This window comes from Rousettus aegyptiacus, unplaced genomic scaffold, assembly GCF_014176215.1.
Source record: "Rousettus aegyptiacus isolate mRouAeg1 unplaced genomic scaffold, mRouAeg1.p scaffold_m13_p_10, whole genome shotgun sequence".
In the NCBI taxonomy this organism is placed as follows: domain Eukaryota; kingdom Metazoa; phylum Chordata; class Mammalia; order Chiroptera; family Pteropodidae; genus Rousettus; species Rousettus aegyptiacus.
Genome location: NW_023416285.1, coordinates 70,151,708 through 70,165,335, shown reverse-complemented (window position 1 = coordinate 70,165,335; position 13,628 = coordinate 70,151,708). Strand labels below are relative to the sequence as shown.

General features: G+C 34.5%; 1 protein-coding gene across 1 annotated transcript in view; it reads right to left on the bottom strand.

The window, feature by feature from the left end:
* Positions 1 to 13,628, bottom strand: part of KCTD8 (potassium channel tetramerization domain containing 8) — a 209,984-nt gene that overhangs the window by 37,791 nt on the left and 158,565 nt on the right. The gene's annotated exons all lie outside the window — the stretch shown is intronic.

Sequence of the window (13,628 nt, the reverse complement as noted above, 5' to 3'; positions counted from 1 at the left end):
AAATATTTATTTTTATAGAATATTTTTGAGGATCTGTTGATAGTAAATATTCTGCTTTTGCTTATTATTTTTTAAAGTTTGTTCTTATGCCAAAAAATTTTTTTCTGTTGAGGATATATTTCTAGATGGACTGTAAGTTTTTAAAAATATGTCTACAATGTCAACAGATTTGCTTTGTAGTTGTAGAGAAGTGTGTTGTCATTTAGTTCATCTTTAATCTCTAGGTCCTTTTAGAACAGGCTAGATAGAAAACTACAGCCCATTCTGTGACCTATTCTTGTATGGCCTCAAGCTAGGAATATTCTTTGTTTTTTATATTTTGAAAGGATTAAAAAAAAGAACAATGTGTCATGTAATCCTCCTTTTATTTCCTTCCTTTATCCCTCTTTGTTTTTTGTTGTTCCTTGTTTATTTTGTAGTTTCTCTACAACATAATAGGTCTCTTTTGTTTATATAACTTCTTAAACTTTGGGCTGGTGAATGTAGAGGTTTGGTCTATTAAAAATAATTTCTATTATAGTTTTTTCAAGTATTTTCTATCCTTTACTTTTTTGATTGATAGAACTTTCTATGCTATGTTCCATGTCTCATAAACTCATAATTTCCTAAAAAGTGCATTATGAATTGTTTTTACAACCCTATCTACAGTTTCATGAATTCTTTTTTTTTTTTCATTTGTGTCTAAATTGTTACAGATAACTCACATTTTGAGTCTTTTGTCCTGTCATATGTTTTGATTTCTCCGTAGTTCTCCTAAAGGAAAGAACCACAAATGTGAGAAGAGTAGAGTAGAGTGTCTGCTCAAAATGATAAATCTTTCTTAGACTATAAAACCCAAAATGGGTCCCCTGTACAGTGTCATGTCTTATTAGCATGACACTCAAAGGCTGATAAAATGGTAAAGTGCAGAAAAAGACAACTCACTGTAGACAAAAGACATTTTTAATTTTGACATGGACTCTGAATAAATGATAATAGCACAGAACAGGAAATTAGTATTTGTGAAAACCATGTCTGCTATTAAATTTTTCTGAGTGGCAATCCTAAATGAGAGTTTATGATACTATAGAGAATTCACTATGTTATAAAGATTATTAGTATATTCTTACAATTTCACAATTTAGTTTTCTTATTCTTATTAAAGTGACTTTTAAATTCATAGATATCAGGTCCAATCACCTAAAGCATCATTTCCTCAAAATCTCTAATACTCTTGGAGAAAAATAAAGCAGTCTGTTGTAATGATAGGACACAGAGATTACAATTCTTGACTCCGAATTAAAGGTGGCAATAGGGGAGTACAGAGGTTTTTTAATTTGTCTGTAAGAAAATTTCATTGGTTAGAAGAAGAATATTTGTTGAAGCAAGAATGAAATATTAGTACCAACATAGAAGTGTATAAGAGCCATTCGAACCAGTTTTAAAAGGTAGGAAACATGGAGTGTCATAATATCTGTATGTGGTTATCCTTGCTGAGTTAAAGACCTTCTCAACATTACTTCCTTAAGCCCTATTGTCCATCCTTCCAGGGTGAGTGTAGCCTAGTGAAATAAGAATTAGAGATACACAACATAAATTGAAAGATTCACCTGTTTTTATCTGCAAAAGAGTGAGTAAGTTTGAGAAGAATGTACCTAATAGCTAACACTTTGGATGCAGTAGTGATAAAATAAGCACTGATAAAAAGGCACATAAGAAATATATATGAAGAGTCCAGTAAGGTATGACCAGGGCAAGAGTGTTGTTGAAGGAACACCATGTTCTACCTTTGATCCTGCCCCAAACACCATTCACTGTTTCTGTCATATTTCTTTTATAAAGATGTGATCATCGAAAGGAAGTCCATAGTAGTAGACATTCTGCTCCTGCAGTTTGCTTTTGACTCCTGTGTATTCTTCTCTCCACAAGGGGCTGTACTTTGTCACACTAAGTTCTTTGAGGCATCTTAATACTGAATAGAGATAAATGCAGACAGAAGAGAAGAACAGTTATTTGGAGCTGTGGTCGAAAATGGAAAGTTTCAGAAGATTTGAGGTTGAAGACTCACTGCTCTGGTATGTGAGAAAAATGAATTGAAGATAAAACAAAATTTAAGACAGGCTCTTTATTTCCCTTCACGGTGTTTGAGGAATTACTTCTGGTTTAGGGTTTGTTTTCTTTTGATCACATTACCATTCTGCCTCTAGACCATGAGGGTCCCAGCTTTTTACTTGTTATATTTTGGGAGACATGCAATAGATTTTAGACCTAACTTTCAATAGCCATTTGGGCACGTACAATCACACACACACATGTGAGTGCACACGTGCGCGCGCACACACACACACACACACACCTCTGAATAAACAGAATAAATCCATCATCCTGACATGAGCTAGCCATGCATCATCATTGCTTAATGCTGGATTTAGAAGGGTACCAATGAAGGAAATATCATCAGCAAGAATTTCATGATTGTCTTTGGAATGTTACTAAAAAACAAAGACAACACTGTGGCAATCATCAATTTATTGTCTCACAGCTACAAATTTACCCTTCAGTACCTTCTCTGTTAAAATGAACTAGGTTCTTCAAGTATTTCAAGTATTTCTCCTTTATAATGATCACAGTACTAAGCACTGACAGTGGAGGGTGGTGGTGGCACACTGCAGAAAGAATGGAGATGCTCTTGTTCCACTGTGCTGCATTTTGCTTTTCCTTACTTCTGCTGCATGGTCCATCAGGGGTGTATGTGTGTGTATCTGTGTCTGTGTACACAAGAACATCCAGTGGTGCTCTGCCTTAGCCATGTACTAAGAAGAGCAGTACCCCGGGGAACTCAAAGACCTGGCCAGTCTAGTTATGACACTGGTATTGCCCTCTAAATGTGAAAAATCCTTGACTCAGGACTCATGCCCAGGTTGCTGTTCCAAATCCTGCTATGCGCATCCACCAACTTCATAGATGTTTCCTGGAAACTTCTTCTCCATCTTGTAGGCTGCAACTTTACCCTCTCCAAGGTGGCCTGATTTCAGGTTTCAAGAGTACATCAAATTTCTAGGACTACTGTAACAAATTGGATGGCTTAAAACAACAGAAAAGTATTGTCTCATATTTCTGGAGACTAGAAGTATGAAATCAAACTGTTGGCAGGTCCATGCTTCTTCACATGGTTGTTTTCTTATAAGAACACTGATCATATCCACCCCCCCCATGTGACTTCCTCTCAATTAATTAAATCTGCAACAATTCTATTGTGGATAAGGTCATACATTCTGAGGTATTGGGGATTAGGGCTTCAATATATTGGTGGACATAATTTGACCCATATCAGGAAAAAAGACCTTCTTCCAAGTTTGTCTTTCTTTAGATAGTCTCCCATAGCTTTATGGTATTCTATCATAGATTAATAAATTTTAATATTAAATTTCTCTGTTTAAATTGATGCATGGTTTCTGTCTCTTAACTGGATGCAGATTAATAGAAACTCTGTGGAAATCATGCTAAAGTTGAAATAATTTTTATAAGACCCCAATTTTGGACTGGATGTTAAGATTAGATAATTATATTGTTATCTCATCAATGAGGAATTCTCTAACAATCCTTAATAAAATTATAAGCTAGATTTTTAAATTTATCCTCAATATAAGTTTAGTTTCTTAATAGGCAGGAATTATTTTTAAAGGGGCAAAGAGGTAATATGCTGGAAACACTTAACTATAACTATGGGGCTAGGAAATAAGCAGGGTTTAAAACACAAGATGTAAAGCATTTGCTAGAAGGAATTGTTAAATCTATCTTGGAGTATTATTTCAGAATGGCAAAAGAGGACTGAGTTGGAACATAGAAAACTGAATAGATACAGAATGGAAAGTTACTACTATCACTGTATAAGCTAGAAAGTTTCATCCTAAAAGTTCTAAGAAATGTTTCTGAGTAGCACTGCCTCACTATCATTGATTAAGTATTATGTCAGAGGAGACAGGTCTTGGGATTATATACCAAATTGCTATCCCTGGATCTTTGAAATTTATACTAGGCTTTCCTTCATGACTTCCAGCTTCCAGGATTCTGTAGCAACTTAAAAGGGGTTAGCCCTCATGACAGTGTGGGAGCTAATAGGACAGTCTAGGCAGCCAATTGCCTCAGTTTGCAGGGTTGAGCCTGAAGTTGCTATAGAACCATGGGGAATGGAAGTCGTGAAGGAAAACTGAATCTGGATAAGAGCAAGATCAAACTGAAACCTCCAGGAACAAACTGGAAATGACAAGGACTACTCAAATGGCCTTTAATGACCTCCAACCTTGATTTTGTGACCTGCAGAAATAGCCAGCCCCTTCTTCACAGCTGTACACATATGCCTAGGATCCAGAGAAGCTTAAGTTGGAGATATGGCCAGAGATGGAGGAGCAGTGGATCAGGATGCTGCCACACCATAAACATGAACCACCATAACAGCAAAATAATATTGTTCCCTGGTGCCCCATATCATCATTCAGAGAGTAAAATAATTTAGCTGCTGTTTCACTTCCACTTTCTAAATCTCATGAAAAATATATCTTTTGTCCAAAGCTAACTAGGAATTATATACAAAAGGGAAATCTGGAATTCTAGTTTAGTCAACCAAGAAGAAAGCCATTATATCTTCCTACCATGCAAAGAAAGGGGTGTACAAACAAAATACCTGGAAGCAAAAAAGAGCTTGAGAATTTTCAGGAAATGACAGTAACAATGACTGGCTACTATTGTGTAAGGTGGAGAGTAGCCTTGACACTGGGTTGGAGATGTAAGCAAGGGACTAATTATGGATGTCCTTATGAGTCATGATCAATGGATTTATTCCAAATTCAATAGGAAATCATTAAACAGGTTTAACCAAAAAATTAACTGACTTAACAATGATGTAGAGAATGCATGGAGGACATCAATATTGGAAGCAAACATGCTCTGCAGTAATCCATGTGAGGAATGATGGTAGAGAAAAATAGAAGGATTTTTAAAAATTTAATTCAAGGGTAAGATTTACAAGACATTCCCCCACCCCACCCCACCCCCACCCCCACCCCAAATTGTATTCCTCTAAGTTAGGGGACAAGAATGGCTCATAGCATTTCTGTTTCTAGGGACTGGGTAAATGGCAACAATATCGAGGAAGATAGAAAACCCTAAAATATTAGATTTGAGGTGGAGGAGGAAGGAAAATCAAATATAGCATTTATACCTGTTACTTTTGAGATGCCTCTGGGACATCCAGGTGAAGCAAGGTTGAATAATGCTCATGAATATTTCTAATAATGACATGTCTATTTTACATTAACTCAAGCTTAATAGACACTCTGAAAGACTTTGGGTCTTTGTTACTTCTTTCTCATCTTCCATATTCATTAAGTCAAACCTTATCCAATTGGTTAAGCAAATATTTCCTTGAATATGTACTATGTTCCCAATAATCGGATGAGTACAATTGAGCCTTTACCTCATGGAAATTTTAGTCTAGTAGTAGCAGAGAAAGAAGTATGCTGATTATACAGTTAACATTGAAAGCGCTACACTACCTCTGCAAGTTCTGTTTGATTGACTTTTATGTGTTACATTCATTTCCTTCTTTGTCCTCCTACCCCCCCCCCCCACCCCAACCCCTAATAGTTGAAGTGTTGTTACTCTTCCATCTAGACCAGGGATGGACAGACTAAAGCTCACAGTCTGATCAACTGTTCTTGTAAATAAAGATTTTGGGGGACATAGCTATGTCTACTCATTTCTGCATGGTCTATGATTGTTTTCATATTACAAAGGCAGAGTTGAGCAGTTGCAACACAGGCAATGGCCTATAAGCCTGAAATGTTTATTATCTGGCCCTTAAGAGGCATTTGTAGATCTCTGATTTAGACCAAAGTATTATAGTATTCTTTTATAAGAGTTTCTTGTTTCCCCTTTCTCCTCAATCCTATCCTTCTTACACATCACTGCTAGGTTAATATCTCAAAAGTTTCTATAATCCTTTCTTCAATGAGACATGGTGTACTTAATTAATGTAAAAAATATTTTCAAAATGTCTTTGAATTTATAACAGCCATGCTCATAATTCTTCAGCAGCTCTCTACTGCCTTATGAATTAAATATGAACACCAATTCTGGCATTTAAAAACCTCTATTACATGATCAAGGCCTACTTGTTTAGGCTTATCTCCAATTATACCTCAGTAGACAAGCTCTAGACAAACTGGTATCTTTCCTTTGTGATTTCTCTCTGTGCTTTTAGTCTTATGCCATTCCTTCTATCAGAAAGCCTTTCTTTCTGCTGCTTTATTTGCAATTTCAGTGATATCCATTTGCATTGTTAAGATAATGTTAGCTTCTAAAATAGATAAATTCTTAAATTCCAAAGACTTAATATAATAAAAATTTGTTTCTTATGCACATAATATTTTAAGGAAGTTGTTCTTAGTGGTATGGGGTGAAGTGTAATGAGAGTGGTAGTATGCTTCATAAAGTTATTCAAGATTATCCCTCTTAAAAACAAGTCTTCCAAGGTCAACCTGGGCATCAATATCCAGCCAGCAGGTAGGGAAGAGATAGTGGAGAAGGGATACCACTTCTGAATTCCAAAGTCATGCATTGTTTCTGCCTGAATTTCATTGGTGAGAACTAGGTATATAACCCCACCTAATTTCAAGGAAATTTGAGAAACATGGTCCCTGGTTAAATATCTACTCTTCAGGAACAAGTCCACAGGATCAGTGAGGGAGCATGAATCTTTTACAGGAAGTTGGCAGTCTCTGCCAAACCTTTCATGGCATATCCATCACCATACTACCTTCCTATCCAGATAAGCTATGTTCCTCATTCAACTTTTCTAGTACTTTTTAAAAATCTAGTATTAGGTTCTAACATGGTCTATCAGGTACATATAATGTGGCTGTATTACATTTTTTTCACTTGATTTTTTTTTTTTTTACTTTATTAACAGTATTTTTTTACTGACCTTACATCACTCACAATACCCTTTGTACCCACATTGGTGATGAATGAAAAACTCTTGCGCTAGATTTTAAGGGTTTTTGAATTTTCAATTATTGTTCAAAAATGATTTTTATGAGGAAAGCATCCAGGATTTTTCCTGTCCATGTAATACCAAAATTGATATTTGGGTAATGCAAGAGGAAATGGACTCAGTCACTATTTCCTAAGAGACAATATCCCTAAGGTAAAGGTGAGATTCATAGATAGTCCCTACTACAACTACATGATAATTTTAGAATGTGCGCATCTATATAATTCTTGAAATTAACTTTTATGGGTTAAATTTTTCTACCCCACTCCCAGCCATAAAAGAAAGATATGTTGAACTTGTGACTAGTACTACAGAAAATGATCTTATTTGGAAATAGGATCCTTATAGAGATAATCAAATTAACTGAGGTCATTAAGGTGGGCTCTATTCCAACAACTGGTGTCATTATTTAAAGAAAAAATTCAGACAAAAAGACAGGCTAACACAGAGGAAAGATAATGTAAAGTCACATTAGGAGAATGCCACATAAAAATGGAGCAGAAATTGGAGTGATGCTGCCACAAGCCGTGAAACCTCCAGGGCAAGAAGAAAGTAGAAGAGTCAAAGAAGTATCTTTCCCCTACAGGTTTCAGAGGGAATATCATACTGCTGACACCTTGGTTTTGGACTTGTAGCCTCTAAACTGTGAGACAATTTTTCTGCTCTTGCACATATGGGTTTTTCTCTTTCATTTTTATTCTCACTACCACCTCCTCAGAGAGATCTTCCCTGGCCAACAAATCTGAAGCACCACCATTGTACACTGATCCCCCTTCATAATAGAGTTTAGCATATGTATTGTCTGTGTCCCCCCTTAAAATGCAACCTACATGAGGGCAGGGTATTTGTTTCACTTACTATTGCTTTAGTCCCTCTAGTGCATAGCATAGTGACTCATATCTCACAGCGCCTCAATAAACAATTGACGAATGAATCAATGACTGCTCCTTTTGATTTGTATGAAATAGGAAAGTCAGTTAGATTAATTATCACATATTTTAAAATTTTATCGCTATTTTTTGCATTTAAAATGTACAGATCCTAAAGCCGTACTTACTAGGTTTAAATCTAACCCTTGTAATTGATTGACTCTGACTTAGGACAAATTGAATAATCTCTTTGTTATTCAACTTCCATATCTGCAAAATGGAGATAATATCTATGGTACTACATTGTTATCATAATTGAATAAATTGCACATAAACAATTTAGAACTACATCCAGCACATGGTAAATGTGATATAAATGTTTGCTATTATTGTTATAAATATGCAGGGTATAGTATTATTTGCTATAGTTAATAAAAAGAAATTAGGCCATTTTCTCTGCTCATAAGGACTTTACCATATAGATAGACTATAAAAATTAAGTTATTCAAATAAAATTCAACTTACCAACTTAAAGCAAATAAAATAATATAAATATAAAATTTAAGCTATTTGGGGTAATAATTATAATGAAAGTTAAAATAATTGACATTATTCTGCATCATATAGTTATTGCCAATAGTACTGCTTAGTAATGATTTTGCCACATCTCATTATCTAGATTAGGAAACCCTGTTCCAAAAAGTATTACCTACAAGGGACTTCACTAGAATTTATTAATTAATTCCTTCTGAAGTATTTCTAAATAAAGTTCTTTAATGATGCAAAGAGACCCAATGACTGGAAGAAATCCACAGCAGAATATAGGAGGTGTCAGGGCATCGCAGCAGGCACCCAAAATTTAGGATCAATATGCTGCCTATATTCTTGAGCATTCTTTCTCCAGGAGGAAGTTGGGCCAAACAGTTCAGCTTTGCCGTTATGACATCTCTTATATTCAAAGCTTGTCTTCAGGATTTAGAGATCTTATTAGAACATCTCATTTTCAACAGCTACCAATTGGAAATATCTAGATTCTCAAGCACAATAGATGGAAGAGGTGGGTTTCTGAGCCCATCTGGCCAGCTGTGCTAGGCAGTTCCAAGCAAACCCCTGAAAAATTTGATGTCGCTTTCACATTTATAAATTGTGGCCTAAATCCTGTGTATGTTTAGTATTCCTCCATTGGGCAGCAGAGATACTAAGTAGTAATGACAAACACAGATATGTTCATTTAGGTGATTATTTTGGATTCCAAACACCTGAGCTAAGATTGGTCACTACTCAATAATCTCAGTTATCCCCTAGTTGCCATGTGACTTGTTTTATATGTGGGCTAGGAAAAGATCATATATCTCACCCTATTTCTCCCCAGAGAGATTTAGGTCTTTCTATAATTGCTTTCATGAATGCTATAACACATTAAGTGGATATTTATAGGAAATCAATTCAGAACTCTATAATTAGCAAGCACTATAAGCTTGGAGATGTTGATGCAAAGCATTCAACTACAAAAAGAGATGCATCTATAATAAAATTTCTATAAACTTGCCACGAAATTTACCAATATTGACTTGGTTGATGCGTAAATTTGGTTTTTTAGTTTATTTATTTGAGATACTACGTATGGACTTTATCTTATCTCAAACAATAATAATGAAGTTATACTCCAAAATAGAATATTATCTTGTTGTTTGAATATTTTCAGCATCATGTTAGAAGCTCTAAAAATCCAATTTTGTATTCTATTGGTGAAATTATTTTAATATTTTTCATGTATCAGAAAGACATACTAAAAAAGTTTCACTACATAAGATTTTAACTTCAACTTCTTATAGAGAATTTTCAGAAATTTGGGAATAAATTGATCCTTTCCTCTCCACTTCTCCCCTCCCCTCCCCTCCCCTCCCCTCCCCTCCCCTCCCCTCCTCTCCTCTCTTCTCCTTTTCCTTTCTCTATTTCTCTCTGGGTGTCTGTCCAATGAAACAACAAATTGTAACCAGGATAATTCTAGGTGGTGACTACAGAAATTAAATCAGAACGGTTGCTCTAAAAGTCAGTGGTCAAAATAGAAACCTTTCAATATCTCATAATGATGTGCATAATAAAGTAGTAAACAGTTAAAATTGGATAATAATGCTACTATCATTAATTCCCAAGCTTTTATATCTATCAGAATCATCTGAAGAGAAGGTGTGCTGGTTAAAATACAAATTTCTAGGCCACACCATTGAGATTCTGATTCAATAGAACTGAAATGAGACCTATATTTTGAGAATATCCAGATGAGTCTTCTGTGATCACTTGAGTGTTTAGTGATCCAGAAATAGCAGTTTCATCAAACAATTCTCTAGAGTTAAGGCCTTATCCATTTTGCTCAAACACTCCTTCACATCTTTCTTACTGACTAACTTCTCAAGATCTTGTCTTTACTTTTCCCAAGGCCAAAATCCCATATCTCCTTTATTAATAATGGTTTAGTTAGAGGAGATGTCAAAAAATTCAGCAGTACAGAAGAGACTCAAACCTACTCTTCTATCCCATTCTTTCCATCATGTCACCCTGCGCCACTATAAACACTGTCTACTAGTATGGACTCTGATTCACTGTTAGGGCTGTGAGACATTAGCACACCACAGTTTTCAAGGTAGGTGCATAGCTAAAGAATGAAGTGAGCCATGATATTCTACTCAATCTATAGAAAAAAAGAAATTCAACAGTGCTCACTCTTCCATAATAGAAGAAACAACTTTGTATTAGTTTTACCCTCTAAAGTATGATGACTAAATAAATAGGCTGAGCTATAACAATGCTGGGTTAATAAAAATAAAAACAAGAAATCTAGGATAGTGGTTTCCTTTGGGGGAAAGGACACTCCACCTGTAACTAGTGTTTTATTTCTAAAGTTGGGACATAGATTCATTACATTATTTGTACCTATGTGTTTAATTAAATATTAAATAAAATGGTATTATGTATTTATCCAGAAACATGAAAGTATATGATGAAATAAGCAATGAAATAAGTAGAAAACGACTGCCCCTCAGGAGCTAAAGTTGGAAGTGGGAAAGTAGAAGGTGGTCTCAAAAGCTCTTGCTTTTTTTGTTACAAATCTTATAATATTAGTTGACCTTTTAAACTATGTAATGCAAAACTTAAATAAAAATTTTTAAGGATACTAATTAAACTAATCTTTCTGTTTGGTGTTTATTTCTTTGTTTTGTTCTTTTCTAGAAATGAGCTAGTTAGTTTAGGTGCTTACCTTATGAAACTATATCTAAAGAAAAATAAAAATGAAATCTGTGTTTTTCTTACTATTTTGATTGTTTTCTTTACACTATTCTGATCTAGGTTCTTATTATTTTATGAGTTTTTTGGTTTGCCTGAATATTTTCAGCATTTTCTGGATTTTCTAAAGCCACAAAATATTTATTAAAGAGTAATTCTTTTACAATTTTTATCTTTCATTTCAATTCAAAATGTTTCTGTTTCTGTGAATAATAATTTCAAATATAATTTGTTTTTTTTTTCAAGTAGCATCCTAATTCATCTTGATGCTAGTTAGTGTTCCAGTTCCACTGGGTTTGTTTACCATTTCAGCATTCTGTAAAGCATTTTAATCTGTCAATCCCTGATTTCATTAAGATTAAATTTGCTTTAAGGTGTCAAATACAATTGCCCCAGGTTTCAATACAATGAACCAGAGGTTAGAAACCAAGTTGCTATCATGTGGGACTGTCAGTTTTACTACATTGCTTTATCCTTGTTTAATTTTTTAATATAAATTCTGTATTTTATAGGAGGAGGATATCTAAGGTTATCAACATTTAGAATAAGAATACAATTTACAACAAGAATTCTATTCTCTAAAAAAGGAGAAGCATACTTTTTACAGTCTCTAAAAATTTTAAGTGTATTTTTAAGAATTGAGGTTTCTTTAAAATTGTTATTGACATAAACAATGTAGAGCAATAAAGAAATAGTCAGTCTGTAACTAGAGTGGTTTTAAATATTTTCTCCATTCATTTATATATTATTTCCTACTGACTGCATGACCTTGTGATAATTGCTTAAACTCTCTGTGCCTCAGTTTTCTCTTCTGTAAAATGTTAAGATTAAATGATTGTTAAGATTGTTAAGATTAAATGATTTAATAATAAAGCTAACACATATGCAGAGCACCAGATATCAGGCAGTTTTAAGTCCCTTGTATATAATCATTATTCAGTCCTCAAAATAACACGTGAAAAGTTATTCTTATCAACATCTGAATTTCATAAATTAGAAAAGTGATGCTGGCTAATGAGATATGGTGGTGTCTATGACCAACAATAGAAATGGTTTCTACTCTTAGAGAACTCATATAGAATTAGAAAATAAATAATTATATCAAGTGTGATTAGTATTTGGGCATGGGCATATAGCAGGTGGGATAGCAGGAGGCAATGGGAGGCTCCAATCTACCTAGAGAGTGAAGGAAAACCCTCCAGGGCAGATCTAGCCTGATTTGATGAAGTAGTAAAAATTCTCCACGATCATCCTGAAGGTGACAAGAAGGATGGTCTCAGTAGATGTCCTTTGGGAGTTGGGTTTCAAAGGAGGGAGTTGAAGGACGGCTTTTTAAAACGAATGAAGGAAATTCAGTTTGGAGGTACTTCTTCTCTAGTATTATTCACAAGAGCCACCTGGACTGGGAACATAAGCAGAGGGAAGTCCAGCACTAGTCAAGGGCAGACAGCAGGGTATGACTAGACTGTAATATTGTATTGCATCTCTCTGCTTTGATTCAGAAAGACAGCAGAACAGAAAGTCACTCCTTTTGCCCACTCTCCCTACCTCCTTCAATCGGTGAACATATAAGAGACTACCATATGCCAAGCCTGCTGTGAGAGAGCAGGAAATATTACAGATACAGGTTATGCCTGTAGGACCTTCACGAACCCCCCAAAAGTGAAGGATTTACTACTGAAAATACCACTCTTCTACATGGAAAAAAAACATTTTTTTTTAAAGTAATATTATAGAAAAGGCAGTCTCAGGCTCCTTTTAATTGAAATTTCTTTTAAAGAACAGAAGTGTCAAATGAGCTTAGTCTGAAGTAACAGTGTAAAGAGTAAAGAGAAAATATTAAAAAAAATTGTTAGGCAGAAGGTGATGTTTGCTTGTTGTCTAACTTTAATAACAAATCAAGTTCATAAAACTATTAAACCAAAACATAAATCAATATTGCACTGGTGAGCGATGATGATGATGATGATGATGATGATGATATACTAGTAATAAGAATAGAAAACAATAAAAAACTTAAAACTTGTCAAGCAGTATGTTAATTTTTTGTACACAGTATTTTACTCAATCTTAAAAATCTTTTGTACATGAGAAACCTGAGACTTAAAAGAGTTAAATATGCAGGACAAGCAAGTAAGAGATAAACTGAGGTTTAAATCCTTATTTGTCATACTTTTGTGAATGTCATTAAAACTAGGAAAATATGAGAGTAGTTTAGGTGAAATCCAATCTCTAAGCAAGGAATAGACCAAATAGCTTTAAGTCTACCAATAAATAGTTTTATTATAGTATTTTATTTGTGATTGTTATTTAAAATAGTACACATAATTTAATAGAGAAATAATATTATACATCTCTCAGCTGTGTTAATCCAGAGTCTGATGGATCAATTTTCCCAAAACATTCCATAATTCCATTAGTATTCTAGGTTTTGATTCTAT